Below are 16,464 nucleotides of genomic sequence, written 5' to 3' on the forward strand. Positions count from 1 at the left end.
CCTTAGCATTCTGCAGTGTACTGACAACTGCATCTGAGAGCCCTAAGGCGGACAGACAGTGCCGTTAAGGGGCCAGACCCATAGTTGGAGTCTGCCAGGTTCTGAATGCCAGAGATTGCCTCTCGTCTGACTAAGGAGATCTAGGTGTAGCGGGATCTCCCAGGGCTGGCCTTGCAATAGCTGGCAAAAGGTTGAAAAACAGATTCTCCTGGGCCATCTGGGGACCACCGGGAGAACTATCGTTTTCTCTTTCTGGACCTTCTCTATGAAGGCCAGGAACAACGATATTGGTGGGAATGTGTATAAGAGTGTCCTGGGCCACTCGTGGGCTAGGGCGTCGACGCCTAGTAGACCACCACAGCGGTGGAGGGAGAAAGTCCTCCCTGGCGGTTGACATACGCACTACCGACATGTCCGTCTGGACAAGGACATCTCCCTTGGAGCACCGGAAGAAAATGCTGGAGAGGTGAACCCTCGCTTGGGACAGCCAAAGCTGTCTGCGAGCTACCATGAGGCTTGCCAGGCTTCGGTCCAGGGCTTGCTCTTGGAAGCCTGATATCTGGAGCAGCATGCCTTAGACTAGGCGTAGCTCTGAAGCTACTGGTTCAGGGAGGGGCACTGATTGCAATATGCAATCCAGGTAGGCAGTGAGTAGGCCTGCCATGTTGGCTAGTCACGTTACTTGCGCTTCAGCTGCTTATGCCTTCTTAAGGGTGCGCAACACTGGGGCACCAGGGGCACCAAGAGTCTGAGGTTCCTTGAGTACCGAAACACAGAGGGCATCTAACGTCTGAGTATTGACGTGCCAGGGCATCAAGCACTGAGGCACGGAGTGTCTAAGCACAGAGGGCGGCGAAGCACAGAGTCACTGAGGCTCTGAGGCACGGAGGACACCAAGGCACCGAGGCTCTGAGGCACCGAGGGCACCGAGGCACGGAGCGTCTAAGCACAGAGGGTGGCGAAGCACCGAGGCGCTGAGGCACCGAGGCACGGAGGACACCAAGGCACCGAGGCTCTGAGGCACCGAGGGCACTGGAGAAACGAAGGTACTGGGCCTGGCTTGGACTGCGTGCAGTCACACAATGGGGGCAGTGCGTAGCGCACACCGAAGTGGAGCACAGGCTCGAGAGCTGAGGTAAGCTTAATGATCTTACTGAAAATGAAAAGTAAATCATGAAAAGTAGCCATAAGTCCAGAAAAGTTATAGAAACATTGAAAAAGCAATGTAATTCAAAAGGATTTGTGGATACAGAGTACACTCACTTCCGATAAACAAACCTAAACGGAGAGCACAGACAAACAAAACAAATCTAATTCCACTTAAATACTTCAGCTTGTTTTTTTTTTCTTCTTCTATGGAACCTAAAAGAGTATTGAAACAGCACAGAATAAATCCATCAAACATCCCCCCGCTCCCATTTCCCTGGTGGTCTCATTGGTATGCTTTCTACATGACATCAACAAAGGGGCAGAGTGGAGTGAAGTAAGCAACAGTGCAAACACTCACAGATAAGGCACATTGTGAGTGCTTCCTGTAGGAAGAATCTGTGTGTAATAAGGGCTGCCTGTGAACGCAAGGTACATCATAACAAGGTTTCCCATTTCCTATGCACTGTAGATTGCTCTAAATTGGCAACTGTGGTAACTTACAAACATCTTAAGGTTAATATCCAGATTTTCGTATTTCCTAGCTATCAGAAGCTCTAATCGTTTTGACTCATAAACAGGTGTTCCTTTCAAACTTTTCTTCTAAGCCACAACCAAATCATCTCCATTAAAAATGTGAAGTAGGATGAGAGAAAATCCATGTTATTAACCTTAAAGAACTTCCATAAGACAATTGTACACACATTGTAGATACCATTCAGAATAATGATTTCCATTACATGAGAGTAGATGTTAAAACTTCATGCTGATTTGAACTCGGCTCTCGCCAAGATAAGCACCAACTAAGACGTAGCTTTACAGTAAACTAATGTGATCCATCTGCGTCTCCATCCATTTGCGTTTCCTTCCATATGATGATGTAGATATCGTTCTGCCTGGTGTTGATGGCTGAAATGTAATGATCAGCTTATTTGCCTCTCTAGCGCATCAGCACACACAACGGCTGCGATGCTGGCTCCAGGGATCAACCACAGTGCGGTCTCCCCAGTGCATCAGCATGACAACCGTCTGTACAGAAAAAAATGAAAAGGGGAAAATAAACCATTGTTAAATACAGGTTTCTAATGTGTGGAGATCCAGCCTCGCAATCACAACATTGTGTGCTAAGTGAAGAGAGCATTGTAACAGCATAACTACAGTGCAACCTTGCTTTAAAAACAGGACATTTAAAGGCTGCATTTTGATTTTTTTTAATTAATTTTTTTATATAGAAACTTGGGGCAAATATGCGAAATGTATTTAAAACTAAAATATGTTATTAATACTTATTAAAATAAAGTATTGGCGATCAATAGGAGTTTTAAACCCCTGGAAAGTTGCAAAGAATGCTGGTATATTAAATTTAAGTCAATTAAAAAAAAAACACCCATGGGAATGTGGGTGCCCACAGTGCTTGAAAACAAGCAGAAAACAAACCATTATTGAAGTGAAGCAGGGATGGAGATCTCAGGCAGAAACTGGCTGTGAACTTAAAGTGTGATCCACTGTACAAAAGAGCCAGTTAGAGAGCTGATGTATTGCCTTTCACAAACACCATCATTTACCCCTCAGGGATCTGTATCATTGTCCCTGGACCGCTGTACACCACACTGGCACACTTCATGCCTTCCTGCCAGCAGATAGGGAATTTAAAAGATTATTTTTTTCTGAAGTTTGAGATGAGAAGCGATTCATTCTGCAAAGCTGAAATCCTTGGGAATCTTAGCTAGTACGTGTGCACAGATTCCTAACTGGTTAAAACACAGGACGCACAGAGTATTGTTAAAGGGAGTAATTTCTTGTTGAGGCCATGTACTCAATGGGGGTTTGCAAGGATCAGTACTAGGAATCCCTTCACTTTCTTCTCAATAGCAAATCTGCAGATGAGCCCAGGCTGGGGGCGTGGCCCACATGCATACAGTGGCCCGGGAATTAGACTGTATACAGAAAAATGGTCAATTAAATGTAATGTTAATAATGTAATGTGTTGCATGCTGCTCACACAAAAGCCTGCTACGAGAAAGACGGTGTTGCAGTAGTCTGGCTACTCACAGAAATGATGAGACACTTAGCTACTGGATCAGACAAGCACTGGTGGACTGAACAGCCTCTTCTGTTTTTAATCATGTCTCATGATTTACAAGACAGAATCAAATTCAGCTTGAATTACTTGCAATTTCTCTTACAGCTACATATTGAATAATTGTAGAAATGTCTCTGGTCAATAAACTATTCTATACCTCATGCATTAACTTCATTATGTTGACTCAAAATGAACTGTTCCTCTTTTTGTGTTGCTTTCTCTCAACACCTGATTCTGTTGTGAGTTCACAGGACAGGAACAAAGCTGCTTGTTAGCCAATGGGGATTACTGGGGGAATGGAGTGTTTAGAACTGGTAGAGTTGAAGCCGGGAGAGGTCACTCTCAAATGTATTTTAAGCAGAAACCGTTTGAACAACCGCTCAATTCCTTGTGTACCTTAAGGGGTTAAAAAGAAACAGTTTTTGAATGAAGGTGCCATTGCACCCTCTAGTGTTGAAATTAGGAAATACATAGGAAATACAAAGACACTCTTCACTTGACAAGTACAGAAGTTGGATTTTATATAAAGTCAAGAATATATAACACACATCTTTATACTTTTATGTTCTCTGGTGTGTAAACAATTCATATCGGGAGAATATACATCTAAGAGGAGTGTAATACTTGATATATTTAATGAAATGAGAAGTATAATCATGTGGATATACTGTAGTCATTTAATAATACTCTCTCTCTCTCTCTCTCTCTCTCTCTCTCTCTCTCTATATATATATATATATATATATATATATATATATATATATATATAATTTAAATTATTAAACAGATGTAGATGCTGTTGCTACAGCTTATAGCCAGTTTAATAAACTGTCTCAATAATGTTGTTGTAGTCTTTCTAATTCCATAACAAACATATAGGTGGAAACGCATGCTGTACCAAAATATATTTTACTTTTAAAACAGGATGGATTTAATTGTGCCATAATTATGAAAACCAACCTACAGTAGCTCTGTATGGAGTGTAAAAATAACATGCTAGAGAGGGAGATGCTATTGTGGTAAAGACGCAATATCACACACAATATCACAAACGGATAGATCTGAGTAAAATGAAGTGTATATTAAGTATGCATGGTTTAGGTACACCTGATGAATGTTTGGTTATGCAGTTACATTTGAGTAAGCTACCATTTCCTGCTAGCTCCTCTCACATACAGGTGAAATCCGAGCACAAACAAGCAAGACCTAATAACCCCAAACACATTCACTCTACGAGAATCAGCCAAACTAAGATGTCACTGTAGGGATACAGCCTTCCTCTTCCATTGAAACCTGCTTTGAGAGGAGAGTTTTTCAGTACTGGTTTGTGATGTGTTATCAGAAATGTCAAATGCATAGAGTACACTCTTCACAAAACACCATTTTATTTCCTCATCATGTTGGGGACAAGGAACGATAACCGCATTGCAGAAACAGTGCGGTGGGGTCATCTGAGAGCCACAAAAATTCAATTAAGAACAACTGAACAACATTAGAGCTAGACTGAGAATATAAAGCGTTCCTTAGATTCAGTTATATGTAAATCGTGAGTCTGTGCATGGGAGAGAACATCCATCTCTTCAAAATATAATGAAAGATTGATGAAAAAAGAGTAACACTGATAACTCAGAATTGGAAATTAGATTTTATGTACAGACACTAAATACAGAGTCAGTGTTACAGCATCACAATGTGTGTTATTATAAAGAAGCACACAGAGAAGCTAATGAGAGTGGTGACAGAGACAGGTTCTGACAAACAAGGACTACTGATAGTCACAGGCCAAGAGGACTGAAGTCAGAACTTGACAGGTCAGTATCAAGCCTATGTTTGTAGCCATTGCTCATCATGAACAGAGACCATAGTCCTATTCAATAGTTATATACCTCATGGAGCATCTCAGACACTTAGGTGCTTACAGTGTCCCACAGGGAGAAGCCCTTTAAGAGCCAACAGGACACACATTTCAAGCAGCCGAAGCTATTCGGACCAAAATAGAACCTTAGAAATGCATGTTCTGTATTATTCTGCATTATTCTAATCCTCTGCCAAGGTCATTAAGGTCAGTAGATAACTGACCTGGTGCCTTCAACTTCAGCTTGAAACACCGGACTGCCTCCATGGCCAATTATGAAGACAGATCCATTCCAAATTGATAAAGGGGCTTTGTGGTAACCCATCTGCAGTAGTTTTAACAAATGGACTGCTCTCCCCCTCTTTCTCACTGGGTAGGGGCACAAGGCAGGGCTGTTTTCAGGTGATCGTGCTAAGGGTTGTTTGGGGGTCTTAATTGATGCCACGTGAAAAGTCAGGTGCACATGCACATAAGGAACTTGCTACTCCAGACGGGACTTTTGCAGCCAACCCAGTTCTGATTGGCCAAAGGCTCGGCTGCAATTATACATTGTAGTCAGTGGCTGCTCAGAATGTAATTCAATGTTGGGTGGTGAAGATCGGTGGCACTGATTGGGTGGTGGGTGCAACTATGTGTTTCTGTGTCTGAGGGGGATAAAAGAGGGTGCATCAGGCTGTGTGTGTGGTGGATTCAAGATAGTGGAGAATCGTGTGCTGTGAGCTGTGTTACTTGCTGTGTACTGGAAACCTGTTTCTGCAAATAAAGAGCCTGCTGGCTATTGAACCGCAATCTGTTGTCATGACTGCCTTCTTCTTGCGATAGCAATCTTATTCCGTGCTACAATATGTTCCATCCAGTCCGTGCAGATAACATTGAGTTAGAAGTGTACCTGGCGTTTCCCAAACGATTCCTTCCTCCTGCAGGTTGTAGTGAATAGTTTAACTTGCAGTGCTTATCTTGTGGTCAGACAAGGTGAAATTAGTCTTATAAGCCTGACCCCTCCCCATTGTGCTTGGGGGCTGTGGGGTTTCTGACTAAAGTCTGTGCGCAGCAGCATAAATTTGATTTCAAAAGTGGGGGAGGGGGACGACAGACAACAGTTTCTGTAGCTGCAGTATATAATAATACAATAAAAAATAAATGTGCGTTTCTTTCAGATTAGCAGCCGTGAACTTCCTCTTCCTCTTCGCTGTACAATAATAAGATCCCAGCGTTCAAACAGAACATATTTTTATAGTACTGAGACTATAGACATTGGATATGGTATCATGATTGAGAAATGTCACAATAAAATAAAAAAATAAAAACTCTTGTAGAAACAGTTTTTTGCTACCGGGCCATAATGCCGAGCTCCTAGGTCTGTGCACGTTACACATGCTGCAGACGTGATTTTCCAGAGTTGGGTGTCAGGCTGATTTTTTTGTCCTGTATTACGTGCTATTGTTGGTACTATTTTAATCTGTCGCTCAGTTACAGGAGGTGAAACAACCAACTGTAAAGAAACAGCCTCCCAGTTTACACTTGCGCTGTGGCCTCACATCTGGGATCCCAGAACAGTTGCTTCCATTATTTTCAGCTCGTTAGTTTAGCAATGAAAACAGTGTCACCCAAAGCTAAGCTCATGAAATGTAAACATTTGTGTCGCTGTGGGCTTTCTGAATGCAAGTTTCACAATGAATTAGCCTGAGATTGCAAAGTAAGCAGAAATAAACCCACTCGAAATACGATTAAACAAAAGCACGTACAAAACAGAGGACAATATATTATGTACACAGACTTCTCATAAAACCAGCAGCGCACAAAATAATTCTGTGTGCTGGTAGGGTTCTATCATTCTTTATTTCTCATGTAGTGTGGCTCTCCGTTCCTTTTGTGCAAAGCAGTTCCCCCTTTTTTTAGCATGTGTATTGTTGGAGGTCTTGAAAACTGGTCTTGTGTTGTCCTCTTTCCACTGGGGTGACTGAACAAGCCCCCTGTGCTGAAGCACCATCATTCAAACTAAGCAGTTCATCTGGACCATTTGAGAACAAAGGTCTTTGCTTTACTTTTGACTGAACATGCTTCAGTGAGAACCCCTGTCAGGGTGCTCTCCAAAACCCTAAGCATCTACTGTGGGTTCTTATGTGTATTTGCTCCAACCAGCCTGCTCAACGTGCCCAGTCATGACCAGAGCCAAGCCAAGTGTAACAGGCAGTGGTAACGGGCAACCAAGTATGTAAGGGACATACATTCCCCACTGTGGTTTTAAATGCAAAACTGGAGCAATCAGTATGATTGGGTAGCAGTGTGGAGTAGTGGTTAGGGCTCTGGACTCTTGACTGGAGGGTTGTGGGTTCAATCCCCGGTGGGGACACTGCTGCTGTACCCTTGAGCAAGGTACTTTACCTAGATTGCTCCAGTAAAAACCCAACTGTAAAATGGGTAATTGTATGTAAAAATAATGTGATATCTTGTAACAATTGTAAGTCGCCCTGGATAAGGGCGTCTGCTAAGAAATAAATAATAATAATAATAATAATAATGATGAAAGTAAATCACCATGACCTGTATCATCTGTAGGCACATGTAAAAATGTAGGTTTAACATGAAGACTGATTGACAGATGCCTCCATATAACCCTACATAATGATACTTTGCTAAAGAATGAACACAATTTTAGCACAATTGAATAAGCGCGTCACTGAATACATGTGCAACTTTATGAGTGAAATACTGGTTTTGGAGACTCAACGTAATTAGTTTAACAAGTTAGAATAGACATACCTACACAGCGATCCGTAGAAAAAAAGAGGCATAACATATGCACTGTATTATACTAATATACTGTTGCGTGTGTGATTTGTGGGGGACTTTGGCGCCATGGGATACAACATGACTGTAAGATATCGGTGACCTTCACGTGTCCGTGGGCGCGTTTATTATGGATAACACGGTATCGTGCTTCGGTATTCTTCTGACTTGCGAAATTTACAAAATCCGTCATTTATTGTCCAAATACAATACTGATAAAATACATACATAATAAAGATTCAAAGTTACATAATAATTTTCTATCATATTTTAATCTGAGTTTAGAGACGCGGGGAAATTGTAACGAATCTAAATGCCTCAATCTTAAACCTGCCTTTTTGGGGACGCTCGACCGCGCTTACATTTAAGCGAATCTACTGTTTTCAATCTTAAATTGGATATGTGTGTTGGTATAAGAAGACGGCGTACTCCTCAGAACAGTCTTTCCTCGGTGGCCTGTGCTTCGTGTATGTGGTCTGCCTGTAAGTATTAGTGTACCTTTGCACGTTTCTGGTTTTTAAATCTTAATCCGATATGTGTGAGCACTTGATAATCACGTTTTTTAAATATTTGTATTATATGTACAGTACCGATGACGGTACTTAATTTTTAAATAACAACGAAATATTTGCACGTGCGCTCGGCTGACTGACTTATATTTTAATATGGGGTGGGGTGGGGATTATAAGGTTTATTTTATTTAGAGTTTCTAAAATACATTTGTTAATACTAGAAATACTGCAGTCGGCTGCATTTGACTGAAATGATTATCACGTAAACTTATATATGAAACAAACGTAATGGTAGCAGTAATTCTCAAGACATTTAAAGTTCCGATGTTACATATTTAAACGAAGGTTGATTTGGTCTCTAAAGGGTAAAGCAAAGTTAGCCGTTGGCAATGCTTTATGCAGAAGTGTCCCCAGATACTGCTTGGCGTGGCTGCTATGTTGACTGTACAGTCGATGCCGATAATAATCTATTGCCTATGAAAAACGGAATGGCATTGGGATGTCTGTAGGGCTACTGTAGAAATTCAATAGCAGTGCCAACATGCCTGCTCTGGATTGATTGGTCCACATTGCATAATTGACTGCAGTGAGTTATTGAACAATGTGCAACTGGCATAGCTGTGAATATATTGTTTAAGCTTAAAGGATTTGTGGCACAACAGATGCAGAATATATTGGCTTTTGCATGTACTTTAATGTCGCCATTTATTTGTTAAACAATCTGCTGCAGATTAGATTACTAACAATATAAAGTGTGGTTTAATGTTAATGATGAATCTATCCCGAACCTGACTTCAGATTTGATTGATAATCACATACGGATCTGACTCCTGAAACTCAGCCACGCTTTGTTTGCTTGTTCAGTTCTCTAGTTTTTTTGCTTGATCTTTGAGCTAAATCAATATTGGCTTTCTTTCTCTTTGCAGCACAAGGACCGGTTGAATTTGTGCCGAGTGCTGGTGGGAGTTCAGAGGAATTGGTGGCAGACGAGATGCAGTTTCTGCAAGTATGCTGGCTCATGTGAAATGAATGTTAGCTGCCTCAATGTGGTTGTCTTGATGATGAATCTATCCCGAACCTGACTTCAGATTTGATTGAAAGCCATATACTGATCTGACTACTGAAATTCAACCATGTTAAGTAATAGGTGTTTATTCTAGTTTACTGCTAGATATCTATACATAATAAACCCTTGTTTTGTTTCCAGCACTGCAGGATGCGTTTGTGTGGCGGGCTGGTTGTTGGATTTAGAAGACTTGGTGACAATGGAGATTAGATTTCTGCAGGTACGCAGTCATTTTAGTAGAATTATACCTACGTTTTCAGTGTGGTTGTCTTGATGATGAATCTATCCCGAACCTGACTTCAGATTTGATTGATAATCACATACGGATCTGACTCCTGAAATTCAACCACTTTGTGTCTCGTATGCTCCCACTTTTTACTAGAATTGTCTCTACACATGATCTCGACCCAAGCATTACTTGAATGTCTGTCTTGTGTATTAACTGATTGTTTAATAAATAAACCTTAGTGTTTGTAAAATATATGGTCAGTGGGGTACAAAGTAATCAGACTTGAGATCCATATTTACAACCAATGACAGTTAGTGCATATAAATGGGTCACTTGCATGGTTTTTACAGTGACCTTGATAAGGGAGGTTGGCATACTAATAGGTAAGTTATTGTAACGTTTTTAAATTACTAATGCATTTAAGCCAATTTTTTAATGCAAACCTTGGACTAAAGCCAGGTGCATGTTTCTAGTCTAAGTCTCTGCTAAATAAACAAATAATAATAATGTTTCATAATATTTCATAACAACTTGTAAGTATTCTTTTTCCTCCTAGCCCCGGTATGGCACATTGCTGTTCAAGTTCAAAGCAGTGGTGCCAAATGCAGAGCCACCTCCTTGCAGGTAAAATACATCCATGCTCCGTTTTCTAACTTCAGAGTTTACTTTGTCAATGGCAGGGTCATTCCCCCCCACCCCCCACCCCCATTGCTGTTTTGATGACTAGTCTATCCCGAGCCTAACTGCAGGTCTGATTTGCTAATCCTGCAGGGATCGCACTGTTGAATTAGTTCAGCGGTTCTCAAACACACTTTTGGAGGAAGAGACTTTTTAACTTTGAATTAGGAGGTGGGAGGGCCCTCCTACTAAACTAATTAGGAAAATCTCGACCTAGAAAGACTGCAGTGAGTAAATATCTTATGCTTATCGTCTGTATCACAACCTGTCTCGCCACAACAGTAAATACATTTTTGTACATTGAATATATGATTACAAAATGAGTGCCCAGAATTCAGGGACCCATTTGCAAACCCCCAAAGGTCTCCTTACCACAGTTTGAGAACCACTGCTCTAGTCAACTACTAGATATCTGTACAGTGTGTTTAGATGCCAACAATAAGGGTTTATGATCATATTTTTGTAGGACAGAATGAACTTGCATGAAGCACTGGAAGTTCAGAAGATTAAACATCAGGTATAGTAGGTCGTTTTGAAATGTAACGGTTTTCAGTGTGGTTGTTTTAATGATGAATCTATCCCGAACCTGACTTCAGATTTGATTGATAATCACATACGGATCTGACTCCTGAAACTCAGCCACGCTTTGTTTGCTTGTTCAGTTCTCTAGTTTTTTTGCTTGATCTGAGCTAAATCAATGTTGGATTTCTTTCTCTTTGCAGCACAAGGACCGGTTGAATTTGTGCCGAGTGCTGGTGGGAGTTCAGAGGAATTGGTGGCAGACGAGATGCAGTTTCTGCAAGTATGCTGGCTCATGTGAAATGAATGTTAGCTGCCTCAATGTGGTTGTCTTGATGATGAATCTATCCCGAACCTGACTTCAGATTTGATTGAAAGCCATATACGGATCTGACTACTGAAATTCAACCATGTTAACTAATAGGTGTTTATTCTAGTTTGCTACTAGATATCTATACATAATAAACCCTTGTTTTGTTTCCAGCACTGCAGGATGCGTTTGTGTGGCGTGCTGGTTGTTGGATTTAGAAGACTTGGTGACAATGAAGATTAGATTTCTGCAGGTACGCAGTCATTTTAGTAGAATTATACCTACGTTTTCAGTGTGGTTGTCTTGATGATGAATCTATCCCGAACCTGACTTCAGATTTGATTGATAATCACATACGGATCTGACTCCTGAAATTCAACCACCCTTTTGCTTGTGATATTTTAAATTCTTACATTTGTAATATAATGCATTGTCCCTTAATTTCAAATGCATACAGATTTGAGAGATATCCTTTATGTATTGAAGCTTTATAGTGTCTGTTTCTCTTTGCAGTTCTGGTTCGAGTGGTGACAAATGCATAAAACCTCACAGGTGCTGTTGGTGTGTGCTCTGGTATGTAACCTGGGTTTGCCCTAATGATTGTCTGGCTCTGGGTTTAGTTTTAATTGTCTGGTTGTCTTGATGATGAATCTATCCCGAACCTGATTTCACATTTTGATTGAGAATCATATACGGATCTGACTCCTGAAATTCAACCATGATTCGTAATCGTTTTATAGGTCACTCCTCCCCTTTTTATTTTTCCCTACATGCTCAACACTGAAAGATGCACAGGTTAAGTTTTGAATTGGCTTTTACAAATTTGTTGTATTAATTCAGATTGAAAGTATTACCGTGCTGCTTCATCAATTACAAAGCAAAAATAAAATAAACCGCACACCATTTAATAACCAGTAAACAAAACATTTTAGTGTTGCATATGGTGCAGTACAATTACATCCAATTTCTAGCTGTACAAATACATTTGTTTTGTTAATCGGAACCATACACATACTTTACAAGTGTACCACTGTGTTGCACTGACATCTAGAATGTTACAGTATGTTTTAGTCATTCAAAGTACTCTGTTTTCTACATCTGGCCATAAACCCTTTGATCCTTTCGGCTCGTTTCTTTGTTTCGTCTCCAGTCGTACTGTTTTTTCAGCATTGCGATACACATGTACTTTGGCAAATTCAACAACGTGCAATTTCAAACCTGTTGAAGCATTTTTTTTTCTTACTGTCCTACTTTCATTCAGTCTGTCACCTGCATTATTCTAGCATTGCAATTACAACAAACAGAAGACTTGGTTTACTAGTCTGCTTTCTAACCAATAGCTGTTTGGTACGGATCCCAGGGGGTGGGTTCAGTTTGAACGGTAACAAATCAATTTCTCGGGAGGGTGGGAATAAGGAACTTCATAGACTGACTGCTATATTGTGTTAAAGCAGTATAGCTGTGATGTTTTGAGAGGAGGTCAGTTAGGAGTCGAAGCTTGTGCTTAACATTCAAAATGACTAAGGGTATTGAGAGAAAGAAATGAATTTTTAATTAGAACAGTGGTTTTGTGTTTCTACCTAGGAACATGACCTGAATGCCGTAGATCCCGAACAAATAAATCGGGTTTAGTTTTGTGGGAGCCATAATAACTGTGGCTATAGTAATCCCATTGTGGCACTGGTACAGTAGTTAAGTATTGGACACAGGTGTATACGTCGCACAGGTGCATTGGTCGCGCCCCCTCCTTTTAAGGGCCCTGCAAAAATGCCTAGACTGTAGACTTACTAAATATTCTTTACGGTAGGTGTTTAGTACTAATGTCTAGCAAACTTTCTTTTTTTTTTTTTCTTTTGTGCAGCACGAGATGTTTGTGTGGCGCTCTGGTTGTCGGGTTTAGAAGACTTGGTGTCAATGAAGATTAGATTTCTGCAGGTACGCGATCATTTTTGTAGAATTACACCTACGTTTTCAGTGTGGTTGTCTTGATGATGAATCTATCCCGAACCTGATTTCACATTGATTGATAATCACATACGGATCTGACTACTGAAATTCAACCACTTGTTTTTGCTTTGACAGGTCATTGTTCAACTGTAGAAAGATTAATGTTGCTGTTAAGTACAGTGATATTTATACTGTTTTAAGAATTAACGTTTGTCCTCCTAAATTTCTTTGCAGCACAGATGTTTGCAGAATTTTGCAATCAAAGGTAAGTTAACTTGTGCAAGAGCCACCTGCTTTTAAACCACCTTGTTGAATTTGTGGCCCAGACAGTTTAGAAGGGTAGCTACGCTTTGTGAAAGCTAGTCTGTGTTCACCAGTCCTATGATGAATCTATCCCGAACCTGAGTATTGATGAAATATTCAAACGGATCTGACTGCTGACCTGGACTGTGAACTGACCTTTCGGCAGAATGCTGCTTGTGCATGACACAAATATAGATTGATATTAAGCTTGCAGTAACACGATACTCTAAAAACGTGATAAAGCTTTTATATGGAACTGACCGAGATTAGACTAATTGGAACTATTGTCAGGACCCCTTTAAATGACGCGTCAGAATCCCACCAAGTCATTGCCTAGTCACGCAGAGCAACTTGATTAGGCTGAAACTTTTTTTTTTTTTTTCCATCTCTCCTACAGTAACGGGTGTTCTACATGTCCGAAGACTGTTTTGGGAATTGATGGATCATGCAGCTCCCCCCAAGTATAGTGTTTGGCTATTGTATTGGTGTGCAGTATTTCTGAAGCTATGTTATTTGCTTTTTCACTTCAACTTTCTAATAAATAAATAAATAAATAGTTTTGGTCTAGTCTACTTCCTTTTCTTTCTCTTTTAAACCAGCAGTGTCTTCAGTTTTATAGTGAGATGCAATTCCTCCTTTGCCACATTACTGCTTTTATTTAATACACCAGTCAAGCCCCCTCTTCCCCTTTCAATTCTGTATTTAAATGCACTTTCTTTTTAATGTTGGCATTCTGGAACTGCAAGTTATTGTATGTCCTGAGCTGATGAACCTGACCATGCTTTCAGATAGTCTGCACCTGTTCATTCCGATTTCACATTTGAAGTCTCTTGTCTATTACAGTATTGGTTGCGGCTTTAGCTTCCTCGTGTTTGTTTTATGACCAGGTTTTGACATGAAACAATATTAATGGAATCAGTTTTGCCAGCGAAGTACAAAGGAAACCTGCTCTGTTGTATGCCAATAACTTAATATCTACACCGATACGGAATTGCAGTGCGTGTGTCATATGGCAGTGCGATTGCAGCTAGAAGAATAATCTGTAGTTGAAATCGCTGGATTCTTCTGTGATTACATAGCGTTGTCTGCATTCAATTTTTCCACTAGTACAGTTGCAGAAAGACTAAACTGACCACTCAAGTATTGCTGTAATATAGACATTAATAAATGACACACTTCTGAACTGTAGGTCTTAATCATCCATGTGAACAATGCTGGCTTACAATGAACTTTTAGAATTGTAATGGGATGTCTCAGCAATGTGCTGCTGAAAGGGACAGGAAGAAACGCCCACCTCTATCCTATTCATAACCAACTACTTGTAGAGATTGACAACCATTACAATGGTCTTGCCTCAGAGGGCTCTTCCACAGTATGTATACTGTTGAACTGTAATGGTGGGAGTCCCTGTTCCTCTCTTATAACCAGAGATGCTGTGGATATCCCCCCTCTTTATTTGTGTGTTTTTTTTTTAATTGTACTACATTGGCACGGAGTAACACACACACCAAAAAAAACACATTTTAATAATGAGATGCATGAAACAGGGTTTACAATTTACTGAAGGGTTGGATCTGGACATTCAAATAGTCAGCTTCCTCGTGATATCTGAGTCACTCGATGTATTTTAGGAAACTGAAGTGCTCAATGCCTTGAGTAATTTAAGGTATTGGAGCCTGGTATTGCTGCACTGTTCACACTTATAACCTTGGCCCTCTGGTTACAATTCCCCAAAAGCTGAGGTTTATGTTGGTTCTAAATATATAGAACCCAACTGCTGTAGAAGTGCGGGGGTGTCCAGGGATATGTACGTCCTTGGAGTAGCATCCTGTTCTGGTGAAGCCCGAGACGTGGTTGTTTAAGACTGCAGGGTCAGAAAGGTGGTTAATGGTTGCCCCCCCAAGTCTGAATAATTGTTGAGGGATTGATTATTAAGCTGTTAACAGTTATTGTCTTGATTTTTGTACTTGGTAATATTAAATAAGGTTGGAAGGTGATGACTAATCCTTAGTACTGTATTGGTAAGGTAAGTACACTTCACAATGTCTGTGTCTCTCTCTTTCCCCTCCCCCTGCATGTCTGCGTTAGTTTTATAATGGTTGGAGTTGTATCCTGGGATGAATGGTGGTCCGTGTGTTCTCGGTTTTCAGTGACTAAATTCCAATTCTCTAGACGGCATGTGTTAATTGGGCTGCCTGAAATGGATAAAGCAGAATATGCAGCTTCACAACTAGACTAATCTATTGGCTTTTTCAGTGACCTTGTATATCAGGGGTGACATCTAGTCCATGGCAAATTGGCCAACAAAGCTGAATAGGAAGTGTGTCTGGGGACCTGGCTTCCTTCCAGTGCAATACACTTACTGTGTTCTTTATTGCACTGAGTACTACAGGGCCACCGTTTGCTACAATGAAACACTGGTTTTAAATTGGAATGAAAACTTTAAAACAATGCATTACTAAAAACCCAGAATATATCTTAAATTGACTATTCAATAAAGTGAAACATTTACCAGTGGAAAAGGATACTTTTGTTTTTGGAGAACTGAAGCAATAATAGATGTTGGATAATATTGTTATATATATTAGCAGTTCAACTATTTATCTGTCTGTAGGGGGGGGTGGGGGGTGTTAATTACTGATTACAAATTTTAAAAAAAAGCTTATGCAATACATTTTTCATTTTAAATCGGCATGAAAATATTTGTGTGTGTAATATAGATATCTATATAGACACAAACTTTTATTTTTTATGTATGTATACACACAAAATCAACAGTTAAAGATGAATGTTGCGAGCTGCTCTTGCTGAATAGATATTCTTCTGTGCTGTAATACCAACACCTTGTGTACTGCACCTTGACAAGCAAATTAACCTACATATACTGCAGTGTTCCTTACATTACTAATTAAAAAATAAAAATACCCTGCTTTGTCATTGATGCTTATCATCTGTACACAACACAGCAGTGTCATTGTACTGAAGTAAAGCATTTTACTCAATTGCAGTTTTTGTAGGGAATCTTA

At 40.3% G+C, this 16,464-nt stretch overlaps 1 long non-coding RNA gene and 9 other non-coding genes across 12 annotated transcripts; all 10 read left to right on the forward strand.

Annotated features, from left to right (window-relative positions):
• The first annotated feature begins 8,275 nt into the window (after window positions 1-8,275).
• LOC117410869 (uncharacterized) lies at window positions 8,276-13,994 on the forward strand. Of its 3 annotated transcripts, none has more exons than XR_004545735.3 (11): window positions 8,276-8,356; window positions 9,313-9,392; window positions 9,594-9,672; window positions 10,238-10,305; window positions 10,826-10,876; window positions 11,082-11,161; window positions 11,363-11,441; window positions 11,702-11,761; window positions 13,050-13,123; window positions 13,370-13,400; window positions 13,836-13,994. It is a non-coding gene; the product is annotated as an uncharacterized LOC117410869 (long non-coding RNA). The 3 variants fall into 3 exon arrangements; XR_004545736.3 differs by having other exon boundaries at window positions 13,375-13,400; XR_004545737.3 differs by lacking the exon at window positions 10,826-10,876.
• Window positions 9,150-9,223, forward strand: LOC117411633 (small nucleolar RNA SNORD50). Its single transcript, XR_004545824.1, has one exon. It is a non-coding gene; the product is annotated as a small nucleolar RNA SNORD50 (small nucleolar RNA).
• On the forward strand, window positions 9,440-9,513 carry LOC117411637 (small nucleolar RNA SNORD50). The gene has a single exon (XR_004545828.2). It is a non-coding gene; the product is annotated as a small nucleolar RNA SNORD50 (small nucleolar RNA).
• Window positions 9,721-9,794, forward strand: LOC117411639 (small nucleolar RNA SNORD50). Its single transcript, XR_004545830.1, has one exon. It is a non-coding gene; the product is annotated as a small nucleolar RNA SNORD50 (small nucleolar RNA).
• Window positions 10,921-10,994, forward strand: LOC117411640 (small nucleolar RNA SNORD50). Its single transcript, XR_004545831.2, has one exon. It is a non-coding gene; the product is annotated as a small nucleolar RNA SNORD50 (small nucleolar RNA).
• Window positions 11,209-11,282, forward strand: LOC117411636 (small nucleolar RNA SNORD50). The gene has a single exon (XR_004545827.1). It is a non-coding gene; the product is annotated as a small nucleolar RNA SNORD50 (small nucleolar RNA).
• Window positions 11,490-11,563, forward strand: LOC117411638 (small nucleolar RNA SNORD50). The gene has a single exon (XR_004545829.1). It is a non-coding gene; the product is annotated as a small nucleolar RNA SNORD50 (small nucleolar RNA).
• On the forward strand, window positions 11,826-11,900 carry LOC117411634 (small nucleolar RNA SNORD50). The gene has a single exon (XR_004545825.3). It is a non-coding gene; the product is annotated as a small nucleolar RNA SNORD50 (small nucleolar RNA).
• Window positions 13,172-13,244, forward strand: LOC117411635 (small nucleolar RNA SNORD50). Its single transcript, XR_004545826.2, has one exon. It is a non-coding gene; the product is annotated as a small nucleolar RNA SNORD50 (small nucleolar RNA).
• LOC117411641 (small nucleolar RNA SNORD50) lies at window positions 13,511-13,583 on the forward strand. The gene has a single exon (XR_004545832.1). It is a non-coding gene; the product is annotated as a small nucleolar RNA SNORD50 (small nucleolar RNA).
• Window positions 13,995-16,464: the final 2,470 nt, after the last annotated feature.

Source organism: Acipenser ruthenus, chromosome 6 (genome assembly GCF_902713425.1).
Source record: "Acipenser ruthenus chromosome 6, fAciRut3.2 maternal haplotype, whole genome shotgun sequence".
In the NCBI taxonomy this organism is placed as follows: domain Eukaryota; kingdom Metazoa; phylum Chordata; class Actinopteri; order Acipenseriformes; family Acipenseridae; genus Acipenser; species Acipenser ruthenus.